This window comes from Hyla sarda, chromosome 1 (assembly GCF_029499605.1).
Source record: "Hyla sarda isolate aHylSar1 chromosome 1, aHylSar1.hap1, whole genome shotgun sequence".
In the NCBI taxonomy this organism is placed as follows: Eukaryota; Metazoa; Chordata; class Amphibia; order Anura; family Hylidae; genus Hyla; species Hyla sarda.
In genome coordinates, this window is record NC_079189.1 from 436,008,471 (window position 1) to 436,025,028 (window position 16,558).

Below are 16,558 nucleotides of genomic sequence, written 5' to 3' on the forward strand. Positions count from 1 at the left end.
TATGTAGCAGGACACTGTCTTTACCATTGACAGTGTTCCTGACTGTACACCCTATTTTGCATCTTCCTCTGTCCCAAATGCCCCATTGTGATATTGTCTACGTGTGTTCGCCTTGGGGTATGTTTCCACAGAGAGCAGCTGGATCTGGCTGAAAATGTCATTGTGTGGACAAAACTATTTATGCAAATTAGAAGAAAGTGGCTGGCTCTCTAGTTCCACCTCTTAGTGGCAGCTACTCTGTATATCGATGTATGACCAACAAAAGAGCCTTAAACATGACTAGGGTTAAGCAGCCAAATCAGTTTAGTCAGGGGATCTGGTTCTAAAGTGTAGTTGTCATTTTAGAAAAAAAACTTTTGACATGCCACAGAGTCATGTGAAATTTTTTTATCGCCCAAGGCCTCAGTGCTGAAACCCCCAAGATCAGGGAGTTGAGTGTGGATAACCACGCGGTAGCATACTTTATTCTTTGGTTCTCAGCAATCTTTGCCCCATAGACTTATAATGGAGCAGCAGGACAAAAATTGGTGAGGGCTGGGGAGTAAAGTGTGCAACCGCGTGGTTATCCCTGCTAATTCTTCTGATCGGTTGGGGTCTCAACAGGCACACTTTAAGACAAGAAACTTCTTTACACCCAAATGTATTGCATCCATTGGTGTGTCATTCCTTGGAAAACACTAGAGAAGACACAGTATTGAGATCTGAGAAACATCTATCCTGCTGAAGCAGGACACCATGAGGGTGTTGGTGAATAATTAAGGTTAATTCACTCATGAACAAATGCAGTTTTACCTCAAATTGACTTGTCTGTGTTCAACAACTGTTTTTTGTGTCACACTTCCAGATAATATTCATTCTTATGTATCAGGGTTTGGGGGTGTCCACCTATATCCCTGTGGTCCTTTGCCCCGTTACCTCTCTGCGCTTGGCAGGCCGATCCGGAGCCTCCCTTTTTGGGAGCTTGGGTACATGTTTACGGCAGTACCTCCACCCAGCAGGGCATCCATGATATGGATGTGAGGTCCGGCTGGAAACACCTGAGATATTAATAACTTGAACTAACTTTGTATTGAAGGAAGAAAAGAAACAACCATACATAACATAAAATATAGTATAAAATAGGAATATAGACTTCCCTTACCCACCCACATGCACACCTCAGACCCACCCTGATGGGTGCTCATACTAAGACCTGGCAGTTGTGGCTGAAATCTTTCTGTCTAACTGACATTTGCTCGGTATCTACTTTATAATAAGTGATTAAACAATATCAACTGGCATTTTTAAGGCTTTGGATATCTTTTTATTTGCTTTTCTTCATTTATTGAGTGCCATTACCTTGATACACAGGCCTGTTGAAAGATTTTTTCTGCTCCCCATGGCTCAGTATTTGCCTGCTCAGTGCAACCATGTGGGAGCTAACAAACTTATTGACTAGTTGTACGACCTAATTATAATATAAAAATCCCCAGGTGTGAGAAATTAACCTTTAATTGCCATTTTAACCTGCGTGTATCACCTTGTGTGTCTGTAACAAGGCCAGACATTAAAGGGTATGTGATCTTTTGATCTGGCCCATTTGGCTGATTTCTGTTATTATTGTGATTTAACAAGGATCAAAACAACTTAATGGCTTCATATGATCCACTCCAACGCAATGTTATATTACCCTCCCGGGATAAGCATGGTGATGGTAAACGGCTGCCTTGATATTTCCTTTTACCGGGAGATAGTTTTTTCTGACAGGATATCATTTCCAGTATCCGCTGCTCTCCACTGTGACAGTCGATTTACACTGGGGTCTGTGTTTGGACCAGAAGTCACTTTCCCAATTTAACTCGGAGACTTGCTGAGCATCTTATAGTGTTACCCTGGCAAAGTTACTTCCAGTTCACATAACAAGCGCTGTATGAATCAGCAATAAAGTGGAGACAGCAGTATTTATTTTCGAATTTCTTTTCTGTCTGACCACAGTGCTCTCTGCTGGCACATCTGTCCATGTCAGGAACTGTCCAGAGCAGGATAGGTTTGTTATAGGGTTGGCTCCTGCTCTGGACAGTTACTGACATGGACAGAGGTGTCAGCAGAGAGCACCGTGGTCAGACAGAAAATAAATTAAAAAAAGACTCTTGAGTATATAGCAGCTGATAAGTACTGGAAGGATTAAGATTTTTAAATAGAAGTAATTTGTTTAACTTTCTGGCACCAGTTGATTTAAAAAAAATAGTTTTTCCATCTGAGTACCCCTTTAAGCTGGCCATCTACATAAGATAGCTATATACTTATGATAGCCAATACCTATTTCCCAATTGTCCTTCAGCAGCACAATATGGGTCGCATCTGCACTTGTGAGCCAATAGGACAGGGAATATTTTAATGAAATATATATAAAAAAAAAACAACACGAAACACCCACCCCAGTGCCTATTTAGGGCGGAGCCCACACGGGGACAGGAAGTTTTCTTTCTGCCCTTGTGTGAGATGGACCTTTTGCTTCATTCCACTAACAATTGTTTTCTTTTTCAGGTGGAGGCTATGCTCGGATATGTTCCTGTTCTGCAGAGCAGAGTCATGCAGTGCACTGTGTAGGTGGGAAGGGCTTCCGCCTCCTTTCTGGTTCTGCGTAACCTCCCATCACCTGTGGGCTGACAAACTTCTGCCGCCAGCTCCCTCTGCAGTCCTCTAGGATTGGAGCAATCGCGTTATGTTTTTTAATTAGTAATTTATCATTTTTATTTATTATTTTAATTATTAGTAAAGGTATTAGTTCCATCTGGAAGTGGGCGGAGCTTTCTTTTGGCAGTAATGTCCACTTATTTAAGGAAGTTGATGGACCTGTTTGGGTCTCTTGGCTATAATACTGCTTTGTGGTTGCCAGAGTTATTGAAATTACCCTTTTTCTGTTAGCTAGCTTGCTACTTTTTTCAATGTGGGTCTTTTTTTTCCCTCACCTTACTTTTGGGGGGAGATTTATCAAAACCTATGCAGAGGAAAAGTGGAACAGTTGCCCATAGCAACCAATCTTTTGTTTTTCAGAGGCCTTTTTACAAATTAAAAAGGCAATCTAATTGGTTGCTTTGGGCAACTGGTCATCTTTTTCTCTGCACAGGTTTTGATAAATCTCCCCATTGATTCATATTTTAATAGGTGTATATTTTTCTGATGTCTTCCATGGATTCCAGTAAGAGAGGATCTGCAGGTAAATCCTCATTTAAGAGGAAACACCTGGAATGTGTTTCTTGTAGGAATCCTTTACCTGATGATTCTGAATACACCAAATGTCAGGCATGTCGGCCAAGATTGGCTAATCTTGACGACTGATGCTTCAGGGTCGAGCTGGGGAGCCCATCTTCTGAGAAGAACAGCAGCTGGGACCTACAATCGGGAAAAGAAAAACCTCTTTCATCTATTATGATAGAATTCGGAGCCCTGTATTATGCTCTTTGTAATTTCCCCCCTAACCTAATCGGAGAGGCAGCAAAGACAACAAGCAATCTGTGTATTACATAAACAAGCCAGGAGGCACCAAATCTCCAGCCCTCCTACCAGAAGTAGGGAAGATTTTTTTGTGGGCAGAAACCAGAATAATCAGGTTATTTACTATTCACATAAAGGGAGCCCGGAATGTGATGGCAGATCTTCTCAGTTACAACCTCGCTATTCCAGGGGAATGGTCTTTGGAGCAGGAGACTTTTCTTCAACTAGTGGACCATTGGGATCTTCCTCAAACTGAGGACGTTTTGAACCCTTTATTTGGCAGGCAATCCTCTGGTGGTGGATGCAATGTCATTCCCTTGGACTTTCAGGCTGGCATAAAGCTTTCCGCCAACTTCCATGATACCCAGGGTATTGATGAAGATCAGACAGAATCAGGCCTCGGTAATAGCGATAATACCATTTTGGCCCAAGAGAACCTGGTTTTCTCAGCTGATGACAATGAGTCAATAGAATTGTTAGAGACTTCCCCCGAAGCAGAACCTCATGACCCAGGGGACACAGATCTGCCGAAATCTGAAGGCGCTCAATCACATAACCTGAAGGATGAGAGGTCCATATTAAAATCCAAGGGTTTTCCGACTGTATATTCAACACTCTTTCTCACTCTGAGTGAGGTGACTAATAGGACTTACACCACAGTCAAGAGAGTTTTTCACAGTTAATGCACTTCCAGGAAGATAAGTTCCTCAGAATCATCTTTACCAGAGATCCTGGAGTTCTTCAAGACAGTTTTTATAAGGGCCTTACTCCAAGTTCCATCAAGGTACAAATAGCAGCAATGTTGGTAATCATTCAGGTCAAGATCTTTCAGGAGTCAGTGATAAAATATTTTGTCAAAGCAATTACAAGATTACGTCCTAGATTGGTAAGACCCATTTCTCCCTGGGTCTTGGTGTCAGTCCTTAAACAACTTGCTGGCCTACCATTTGAACCTTTGGAGACTGTGGAACTTAGGTTTGTGGTGGCCCAGTACAGAAGTGTCCCTTCTGTACACTATTGGTCCTATCAGGTGGACTCAGTCCCAGTCCACTGGCCCCCACACTCCTCAGAACTCTCATTGCCTATATAGAGTTAATGTATTGCACTAATGATATAGAGTTAATGTATTGCACTAATGTGTAAATAAGTGTTTGTAACTTTAAATCCTGTTGTTAAGCCCAAAGTAACCAAGGAAGGTGTATGTGATCAGGTGACTTGTTGGTGACCTATGGGATGCCCTCCAAATTGCTTCCTTATATAGCAGAGAGTAGTGATGAGCAGGAGAGGCTATATTCGAATTCATGATATTTTGCAAATATATGGACAAATATTCGTCCTATGTTCGCGAAATTCACATATTCGCTATGTTCCTTCTCTTTCTTTTTCATGGAAAAATTCATAATGAAGTTTGCATAGAGCATTTTTTTTTTAAAATCAACTGGTGCCAGAAAGTTAAACAGATTTGTAAATTACTTCTTTTAAAAACCTTAACTCTTCTAGTACTTCTCAGCTGCTGTATGTTCCACAGGAAGTTCTTCTCTTTTTGAATTTCCTTTCTGCCTGACCACAGTGCTCTCTGCTGACACCTCTGTCCATTTTAGGAACTCTCCAGAGTAGGAGCAAATCCCCATAGCAAACCTACCCTGCTCTGGACAGTTCCTGACATGGACAGAGGTGTAAGCAGAGAGCACTGTGGTCAGACAGAAAGGAAATTCAAAAAAGAAAAGAACTTCCTGTGGAGCATATACCAGCTCATAAGTACTGGAAGGATTAAGATTTTAAAATAGAAGTAATTTACAAATCTGTTTAACTTTCTGGCACCAGTTGATTTAAAATAAAAATAAAAAATTCCAGGGGAGTACCCCTTTAATGCCATCTGCCCTAAGGGTTAACACCATCTGCCCTTTCAACACCCTCTACCACAAGTTCCTAACTTTAAAAACTGTTCTTCTCCTAGTTTTCACGTCAGCAAAAAGAGTAGGACATTTTTAGGCACTTTCTTCAGCTGAACCATATACTACCTTCCTGCCAGAAAAGGTTCTCTTGGGAACGTTGATAAAGCCAACTTGTTTGGCGAAACTTTGGGGAGGCTAGCCGTTGTCTTTTATCAGCTGTCTAAGTAACTAAATAGGTTAGATAATGTCTCAGTTTAGTGCACATATTCTGTCACAGATAGGCAGTACCTCTAAATAAGGTTATCAAGAGCACCACTACTGAGTCATATTTTATATATCATGAACACCAATCATAGATAGCCATCAATTACTCTATTCAGTCCAGAGACCGTGGTTTTAATCACAACTGTAGTCTTATATGACATGGTTAATATTTTTTTTAATAATAATGTGGTATAGTGGGGTGCAATGCAGGGCAGATGTTGTAACCCTGGGGGCAGATGTTATTAACCCCTTCTTGTCATGACATCAGGGCGTGGTTTAGCCTTAACCACCCGAAGGTAATACCGCTGATCCTGGGCTAGGCAAGGGGGCAATTAGGACACCAACACCAAGTTACGGAAAACGGTAGCTTTACTGAGGGTAGACAGGTGATACAGTCTATGCAGTACAGCCAATTTCCCAAGGAGGTAGCCAGTGACACAGGGGAACCTCGCAGGCTTGCTGGGACTTGCAGTATGTAGAGACACTTTAGTGCAGGCCACGGTGACTATATAGAAGACTTTACTTGACTGACAACAATTGACATGAAGATGACCTTGAGCTTACTTGAGCTGACTTTGTGACTGTAGACTTTATGCTTGAGGCCTCCAATGTTCTGGACACACTCTGAGACGTCTTGACTGAACTGGACCTCAGGAACCAGAACTAAGAGCTCCAAAAGAGAGATTGCAGCCCCTTCCCTGGTTTTTTTATAGGGGAGCTTAGCAAGGATCCCATAGGTCACTTGGGGGATCACCTGGTCACTAGTGCCTCTTGGGTAACACGCACATGGTATAATAGTTAAAGCAACAGTACAATAGTAATACAAACATATATACAATAGGGGTTACACTGGTGGGGGGGGGGGCTGGGGACATGGAGGGACTCTGCTTGACAGGGCAGGAGAAATGTACGGGGACACACCATCCCGTATTGGGCAACCACAATAATATAAATAAAATCGAGTTTTAGGGAGGGTCCATGTAGAAAAGGCAGCACTGCCTGCGCAATTTGAACAGTTTAAGTTGCGCTGTTATTAGTTTAGATTTTTCACAGGAAGGCAAACACATTTCTGCATGGCTATTAGAAGTTGTGAATAAATGGTTTTGTCACGCTTGACTTTCAGTCCTATTCTCAGGAGTTTCTAGCTTGACTATAGTAAACAGTCTGTGTTTGCACTATTTGACCCAGAGGCTTTAATTTGGCCTCAGGATTCAGACCATTAAACATTTTAAGCTCTTGACTAACTTCGCCCCCTCCTGTGACATCACCACTTATCTGTGTCTGGAGATATAGTGACTCAAATTCAAAGTCACCTGGAGACAGGTAAGGGCTAATTACCCTTACACATACAAAGACTAGACAGGATGGAGAACAGACTGTCCCCCAAGCTCTTTAGGACTCTGCTTTTTTGGGTCACATAAATCATTGTGTACAGCATAGATTGCCTTATACCTCAATTCAGCCATATAAACAGCTGTACCTCTCTGTTCTCCAGAGCCCAGCATTCATGCTTTAGAGAAGGTGTACAGGGGACTGTTAAATCCAGGGGTCTGATCGTCTATGAAGATTTCAGCAATTCTATAATCCTAAGTGTCTGATGCATCTTTCTCCAGACATGGGCATATTTACAGTATATACCTGGAAAGTAGGTGGTTTGCTTAATAATAAAGAGTATTCAGTTGAAATCCCCAAACAGAAGTTTGATAAAGTCAGCCAGGAATATTTGTTTGTGACATGTTTGAGAAATGCATTTATCCATTAATGCATCGTGGTACTGGGTTCAAATGTGACCAAAAGCAACAATATTCAGCCATATTATATGGTAAGTTGTGGTTTACTCCTTAAAGGGATATTTCAGTGGAAAATATTTTTTTTATTCAACTGATGCCAAAAAGTTAAACAGATTTGTAAATTACTTCTATTAAAAAATCTTAATCCTTCCAGTACTTATCAGCTGCTGTGAGATCCACAGGAAGTTCTTTTATTTTTAAATTTCCTTTCTTTCTGACCTCAGTGCTCTCTGCTGACACCTCTGTCCATATCAGGAGCAGTCCAGAGCAGGAGAGGTTTACTATGGGGATTTGCTCCTACTATGGACAGTTCCTGACATGGACAGAGGTGTCAGCAGAGAGCACTGTGGTCAGACAGAAACTAAATTGAAAAAGAAAATAACTTCCTGTGGAGCATATAGCAGCTAATAAGTACTGGATGGATTCATATTTTTATTTAGAAGTAATGTACAAATCTATTGATACGTATATCATTTTACACAATTAAGCTATCGTGTCTTCATTTTAGTCATCTGGAGAGCACTCCCTCACACCGCCTACAGTTCCATCTGTATTACCAGGACCTCTCCCTCCTCCTACTGCTTATACAGGTCAGTTTCAACTATATAGTTATAATTGTTATGTGTCTGATCCAGTGCTTGCCAATTCAATAATACTTTTGTAATGTACAAATCTGTTTAACTTTCTGGCACCAGTTGATTTTAAAATATATGTTTTCCACTGGTGTACCCCTTTAATAAAAGAAGAGACAGTCTGGTGACAATTTTGTTAAAAATCCTATAAAATCTTCACTGTACAGGAGGATTCAGTAGACTATGCTTACCTATACAGTGACCCACTGAACAAAAGATTATACCATATTGCTACACACTGGAACACATCAGTGAAATGACTATTTCTGGCATACACTTTGAATGCATAGAACAAATGCCACAGAAATCATTCTGGTACTGGCTCCTTGGGAGTCAAATGTGTTTTTTTATTTCCATGTAAACTATACCATTAATAGTGATCTGTACATAATGGTTTTTAAAGGGTACCTCTCATCAAAAAAAAACAATTTACCACTAGGGGTCTCCCGATCAGTCCTGGCAGCAAGCATTTCAGACTCCTGCTGGAGTCCTAAACACTACGAGCTGCCAGTCTGCTTTGTTCACAAAGGAGAACACTCAGAGCTGCCAGCCTGCTTTGTTCACAGCCTGTTTGGCTGTGAACAAAGCAGGCTGGCAGCTCTGAGTGTTTAGGACTCCAGCATGAGTCAGAAATGCTTGCTGACAGGACTGATCGGGAAAAATACAATAGAAAGAAGCATATTTTTCATTAACATGCTATTGGAAAGTTATTCAACATTCATTAATCTAAAATATATCAAAAGTTTATTTGATGAGAGGTACCCTTTAAACGTTTCAATTATATTGTTGACATACAGTAAAACCTCTTTGAAACGGCCACCTAAAACAGCACAAAAGAGTGGTCTTCTAGAGGGGTGGTCGTCACAAAAAAATCCAGTATGCATAATATATGATGTAAACACAAATCAGGCACAGACAATGTGATCTAGGGTGGGCTTCTCAAAGAGGTGGTCTTTTGAAGAGGTTGTTTCACTTTATGTAGAAGTTGACATGTCAATATAATAAAAATTGTTTAAAAAACGCCTGGCTGCTTGTAAACGCCAAGAGACTCACTCAGACAGGATGTATTGGCCAAACTATGTGTGTATCCCTGGCCAGCTGCAGTAAAGCAGGTGTTATGTGAAAACACTATATAAGAGCGGAGGATACTTAGGAAACACTTAAACTCTTACTGCTGTATTTTCATTGCTATTTCCTGCACAGATTGTCATTTTCTTTCTTATTATGGTACAGTGATCCCTCAACTTACAATGGCCTCAACATACAATAGTTTCAACATACAATGGTCTTTTCTGGACCATTGTAAGTTGAAACCAGACTCAACATACAATGTACGAACAGTCCAGATCTGTGAAACTTGTCAATGGCCGGAAGAACTGACCAATCAGAACGAGCATTCACTGGTAAAACTCCTGTATTCCTGAAGCGTATGCACTGACTGATGTCTGGTAGCGCCCCCTACAGCACAGAGAGGTATTACATGTTCTATTCACTTTACCTGTACCGGGGTTAGCTGCTCCTTTGGACACCAGGTGAGGGCGACTCCATGTTAATTTTTTAGGACATTGCGTGTACTGTACAGGACCCTGAAGAAGCTCCTGTCCTCTACATAGACAGTGTTTCCCAAGCAGGGTGCCCCAGCTGTTGCAAAACTACAACTCCCAGCATGCCCGGACAGCCTTTGGCTGTCCGGGCATGCTGGGAGTTGTAGTTTTGCAACAGCTGAAGGCTCCCTGCTTGGAAAACACTGACATAGACAGTGATTACAGCTCCCAGCAGATCTTTCTAACTTTTATATGTAAGGATTTGCTTTATCCATATTAGTTATCTACTTATTTTTCTTTAATTCTCACTTTTTCCTATTTTTGGATGACATTTTGGATCTTTAGAACCAATTACCAGGTTACCATAGAGTTCTGGTCTCAACATACAATGGTTTCAACTAGAGATGAGCGAACTTACAGTAAATTCGATTCGTCACGAACTTCTCGGCTCGGCAGTTGATGACTTTTCCTGCATAAATTAGTTCAGCTTTCAGGTGCTTCCGTGGGCTGGAAGAGGTGGATACAGTCCTAGGAGACTCTTTTCTAGGACTGTATCCACCTTTTCCAGCCCACCGGAGCACCTGAAGACTGAACTCATTTACGCAGGATAAGCCATCAACTGCCGAGCCGAGAAGTTCGTGACGAATCGAATTTACTGTAAGTTCGCTCATCTCTAGTTTCAACATACAATGGTCGTCCCAGAACCAATTAATATTGTAACTTGAGGGACCACTGTATCTTGTTTGTAGCATTAAGTATTATTTAAAGGGAATCTGTCTGCAGTTATGAGGAATAAAAAGGACTCATCAGCTCTGGGCGAAAGCTGTCACTTATTGCTGATAAGAGGGACTGGGGAAGCATTCAGTGCAAAGAGCTCTGGTCCCTTGGCATGAAGGGTCTGCCTCCTGGGCGTTTGCAATAGTGGTGCCTTGAACACTGAGATGTGCTTCTCCTTTCCTTGTCCTCTATATAGATAGAGGACAGGGAAAGGTGTAAAAACATACCGAAAGTTACGTTCATGCAGGTTGCATGACTGAGAAGAATGTATTATAGTGTCCAAGGCACCACTGTCACAAGTGCCCAGGTGCCAGACCATTCATGCTAAGTGCCCAGAGCTCTTTGCACTGAATACTTCTTCAGTCCATCTTATTACCTCTCAAGAGTGACAGCTCAAGAGTCTAATCGGGAGTCTAATAGACCTGTCAATCAGAGCAGAAAGAAGAGGCAGGGAAGCACTTGGTGTGCAGAGTGAGGTACTTGGGTATGGCTAGGGTCCATTCACACTAAGAAATTTCCTAGAGGAATTAAACTCGGACATTCCACTTGGATGCAGCAGCTCCCCATTGTTTTCAATGGAATTTTGCTTTACCATGTACATTGCTAAATTTCAGCATTGGGATTTTTACAATGGAAATTCAGCATTCCTGTCTGCACTGAAAGAGTGAACATGTTCATTATTTTGGTGTTTGTGGCATTTCTTTCACGGTCTGTGTATGGCGCTTTTTTCTGCCATTTTCTTAATTTTTATTTTTATTTTTTTTTTAACACTGTGAAACGAAATAATGCAACCAAAAACATTTGTAATAAATGTTCTAAAAATCTTTGAAACACATTGCACTTTTTAAGAAGTTTTGTAGCAAACATTTTGTGCGTGCTGCTAAAAAACAATTTTTAAATTTTTTTTTTAAACAATGGCAACAATCATTTAAAGGAAAATGGTCACCAGTTCCCCCACTCTAAAACAGATACACCAGGTTATAGTGCGGGTGAACAGGAGACGGATGCAGGGTCTCTGATTTATATCCAACAAAAAAGAAGAAGAATGATGGGCCGCACTCACCAGTTAAAAGTGCAAACAGTGCTTAATTCTTTATTTTCAGAGGGGCAATACATCGCTTGGCAGGACATCTCACGGAAGCTTCAGCATGGAAATGGGTGACCGCTGTTGCGCGTGCAACAGCGGTCACCCATTTCCATGCTGAAGCTTCTGTGAGATGTCCTGCCAAGCGATGTAATGCCCCTCTGAAAATAAAGAATTAAGCACTGTTTGCACTTTTAACTGGTGAGTGCGGCCATCATTCTTCTTTTTTGTTGGATTTATCTGGACATTTTCCTTTTCGTGGCTTTTCGCACCGCAGTTGGTGCAGTTTAAGTGGCTGATGGTTCCCCAGGTGGAAATCTGCATTAGGCTCTTCGAGTGTCCTAGTGAAATGAAGCTGTATTACGGGGGTTGGAGTGCCAACTACTGTGTCTTGCCTACTAACTATCTTTGATTTATATACCTACCTGCAGTCTGGCGCCCGGTCCCTCCAAAGGTCCGCTTCTTTACGTGCTGAATTGCATGCTGGATTTGAATATTCAAGGTCGCTGGTCACAAGAACGCTCAGTAGGCACAAGCACTCACGTGACCAGTGCCCATGAATATTCAAATCCAGCCGGCAGGCCTGCCTCCAGCGCGCAATTAAGCAGATAGAAGCTGATATCCAGAGGGAACGGGCACCAAACTGCAGGTAGGTATATAAGTCAGACAACAATGCAAAGATACTCCTCTATCCCCGTGTCCTGGCTTCTGTGCTGAAGACCGGCAGGGTGGCGTTCCCTTCCACGTGCAAACAGTAGGAAAATGGAAGACGTCCAGCACCAGGAAGGCAGGTAAAAACGTGTTTATTGAGGTACAAAAATAACAAACAGCATATAGAGGAGCGTAGTGCCTACGCGTTTCAGGCTAAAGAGCCCTTAGTCATGGCATGACTAAGGGCTCTTTAGCCTGAAACGCGTAGGCACTACGCTCCTCTATATGATGTTTGTTATTTTTGTACCTCAATAAACACGTTTTTACCTGCCTTCCTGGTGCTGGACGTCTTCCATTTTCCTATAAGTCAGACACCCCACATAGGTCTCCTGTTCACCCGCACTATAACCCGGTGTACCGGGTTTAGTGTGGGTGAACAGGTAACCGTTTTCCTTTAATACTTTAACCAGGAATGACTTTACACCCACATTGCTTTTTGTAAAGTCTTATTTATGACCTTTGCTAAAAGAAAAAAGCAACCCAAAAAAAACAAAAAACAAATGATCAGCGCTCCTATGGAATATAAAGTCAGTTATAAACATTACTTTAGTCAACATCCCATCTCTGCCCAGTGAGTCAACACTATATACACTGTAACCAAAACAACATTACACTATTCACCATGGCATATTCATAGCAGACCAAAAGTAGTCATAAAAAAACTTCTAGCTTTTTATTTATTTTTGTTATATCTATCTATCTATCTATCTATATATATGTGTATATATATATATATATTTTATTTTTTATTATTATTATTATTTATTTTTTATTTTTTTTTATAAATCAGAGCTATGCCTTTTAACATAACACTGTCCTCCTTCCAACTTTTGCCTCTCTTTTCCTCAGCACTGAACATTCGTTCTGTGCAATGTTTTTAGATCCTGTTTATACTGGGGATAAACATTTCAAAAGATCGGAAATAACTCTGGACAAGAACGCAGAATCCATCTGGGCAAGTTCTGCATTGGCTCCCGTAGCTGCCACCACATTGTGAACCGGTGTTCTACTTTCTAGGCAGCAATGCAGATGTCAATGTGGAACTGGCAGGCGGTGACTGAGCAGGCGTGGGTACCACTTTATTTTAGAAGAGAATTTATTCTCTTTGTTCTGTCAAGGAGTCCGGCCCATTAAATAAGATTGCGTTCTTGCTCCTCCTTTTGGCTACTTCTTTACTTACTGGACTTTATATGCCAAAAAATAAGATTCTTTGTTCTAGACCAGTGTTTCCCAACCAGTGTGCCTTCAGCTGTTGCAAAACTACAACTCCCAGCATGCCCGGACAGCCGAAGGCTGTCCGGGCATGCTGGGAGTTGTAGTTTTGCAACAGCTGGAGGCACACTGGTTGGGAAACACTGGTCTAGACAGAACCTTGGCATACACAACCGCTTTGTAAAACCATGCAAAGATGCATGCAAGTACCCAAACGCTCCGACTCCTACTGTGTGAGCTCGAAATAATCTCTTCTTTATGTATAGGCTAATACAGTACATGATAGAAATAAGCCAGCTTGGTGAATGAGGGAATTGTATACAGCCTTTCTAACATTTTAATCACATGACTGAGTTCCAATTTAAATCCCCATGATGGCATAAGGGTTTACAGCTGAAATACCGATTTCTGTGCATGAAAAAAAAGCATACACTATGCTTAACCCCGATATATAAAAAAAAAACGCCAGCCTGCAGATTCCAAATCCCAGGCAGCTGACAGCACAGAAACATGACATCCCTTATACAAACAGGGGCTGCCAGAGTCATCCTGTGGCTGTCATACTCATCCAATCAGAAAATCATCACCCTTGCACGGCTCAAGGCCTGCAGCACATTCTTCCCAGGTGGAAACATGTGCAGGACAAACTCACACATTTCTACCATTATGTTTTTTTTTTTTTGTAATGTGGCATAATATCCAATACAAGTTACGTCAAGGAACACTCCCAATGGACCAGGACTGGCTGACCGGTACTACGCACAACCAGGTACAAACTACTACCAGGAGGTTTAGTATATTGTCCTAAAAGGTAGAACTGGATAATTTGCCCATATATAATCGGGACAATTTATCACTGTATGTACGCTGGTTTTCAGTTCTATTATAATGTGTTCATTTTTGCGCCTCTTTGTGAGCATTTCCTTTTCTTGTCTACGTTTTGGTGGTCAGTGGATACTTTTTTGCAGTGGATAATGTGCACTTTTTCATAATTTTGCGCAACCCTACACCATCAATGAGGACGCGCAGTAATGTGTCAGAGGATTGACTACTTTGAAATACCGTGTGGGGTTTTCTAAGGCTGTATTCACACTTCGTTTTTACATTACGGGTGCCGGATCCGGCTTGGGGAGGGGCAAACCGGATCCGGTACCCCAGCCGGACCAGCGCTGAACTCCATTTACTTTAATGAGTCGACCGGAGTAAAACGGTGACTCCGGTCGGCTCATTTTTGACCCGTATGCGGTTTCCTGACCGGACCTAAAACCGTAGTATACTAGGTCCGGTCACAAAACCGGATACGGGTCAAAAATGAGCCGACCAGAGTCACCGTTTTACTCCGGTCAGCTCATTAAAGTAAATAGTGTTCAGCGCTTCATTTTTGTCCCATACCCAGTTTTGTGACCGGACCTAAAACCTTAGTATACTACGGTTTTAGGTCCGGTCAGGAAACCGCATACTGGTCAAAATGAGCCAACTGAAGTAACCATTTGACTCCGGTCGGCTCATTAAAGTAAATGGAGTTCAGCGCTGGTCCGGCTGGGGTACGGGAGAGCCCGGTTTGCCCCCTCCCCCAGCCAGATCCGAAGTGTGAATGTAGCCTAAGTCTGTGCAAAATGTATCATCCACCATGCACACGTATGATACATTTTTCATAACAGCGCAAAATATAAACTATTAAAAACAGGGTAAAAAAAAAGCCCTCCCCACACCAACAATCATAAATGTCCCCCACTAAATCCACCTGTAGGGGCGTAACTGTAGAGGTAGCAATAACGCCGGGACCCAGGTGCCTAATGGGTCCCAAAGGCATCTCTGCCCCATAAGAAAACACCAGTATTATAAATGGCATATGGAAGACATGGTAGATTTTGCATTGGAGACCAGAAGCTACAAGTTATGCCTCTGCCCACACACCATCTATTCTGTTCAGTGCCAAGTTTGCCAATACAGCCATAAAGTGCACCTGCTATGGACTTACAGAGGGAATATCTAAATTTGGATAGCTGAAAAAAAATCTCTAGACGCTGTGAATTTAGCATAGAACCAAAGTACAAGAGGAAGACAACTCATGCAAATAAACTGCTGTCTCAGCACATAGCACCATGTATTATCTCATCCTACAGGGCAGAATTGTGCCAATGTATTCGCCCCCATACTAAACACACAGTGCAGAAGGAAAGGAAAGAGTTGTGAAAATAAGTCCAATCTCCATTGCTCACCTGGCTTTTCTGCTTGGAGGTCCTCTGAGGTAAAGTTGCTGTTTGTGCCCCCAGTAGGCACAGGGCAGGTAGGATAAGGAGGAGATGCATCCTCAGGGTAGGGCGCAGGTTGTCTACTAGAGGTAGTGCTACTCTCTGTGCAGCAGACCCTTTGTTCTTTCTATGCTGCTCCTGTATGTGTGGAGGAACTGGCTGGTGCCTGTGTCAGTGAGCAGAGAATCCCTGCTGGGGATTTATACTCCTCTGTGCCTTTTGTTCTCTCTCTTCACTTTTATGGCCTGAAGTGACACATCTGAACAGCATCACGTGCTAAATGTTTGGGAAGTAGGGAGAGACAGAGGGGTTGACTAAGGAGAGGGGTTCATTGGAGAGGAGGAGGGAGACGGTTAATCTGCTTCCTATAAACAACAAAAAAATGAAGATGAAAGAAGTCTTAAGGACTTACTGAAAGTTTAGTGTTACTGTAGTGTGGGGAGAAGTACAAAGAAAGATCCATTAACAAAGACATTACAAATGTGTCAAGATTCAGTTATGGAATTTATGGAATTCCTGTTCCCTAAAGCTGCCCATTAGATACCGGCCGGCAGATCAGTCTATAGGGGCTACCAGAAAATGTACTGAACTGCTTGGATTTTATCTGACAAATTCTATGGCTCCCTATCGAGATAAGGAGTGCTGAAAGTATCTGGAGGCTGCTCATCTCCTCTACCTCCATTTACTAAATATATTTATATGGGAATCAGACATCCGAAATGTCATCAAACTGTTCTAGAATACTTATGGGCAGCATTACATTTATTTATTCATTCATTTATTCTTTATTTTCAAATTTTAGAAGACAAATGATATCATACAAATAGCCATTAAATGCACAAAGGGCAGCTTTCCATTTAACAGATTGGTTGACCGTGTTAGAAGCTGTGTCTTTTCATCTGTAGAAAGATTATTTA

At 41.8% G+C, this 16,558-nt stretch overlaps 1 protein-coding gene across 1 annotated transcript in view; it reads right to left on the reverse strand.

The window, feature by feature from the left end:
* MMP11 (matrix metallopeptidase 11) overlaps nucleotides 1-15,681 on the reverse strand; it is a 40,248-nt gene extending 24,567 nt beyond the window's left edge. The window contains exon 1 of the mRNA XM_056531517.1: nucleotides 15,609-15,681. The gene's annotated coding sequence lies outside the window, so the exon portion shown is untranslated. The remainder of the gene's footprint in view (nucleotides 1-15,608) is intronic.
* Between the last annotated feature and the right edge of the window lie 877 nt (nucleotides 15,682-16,558).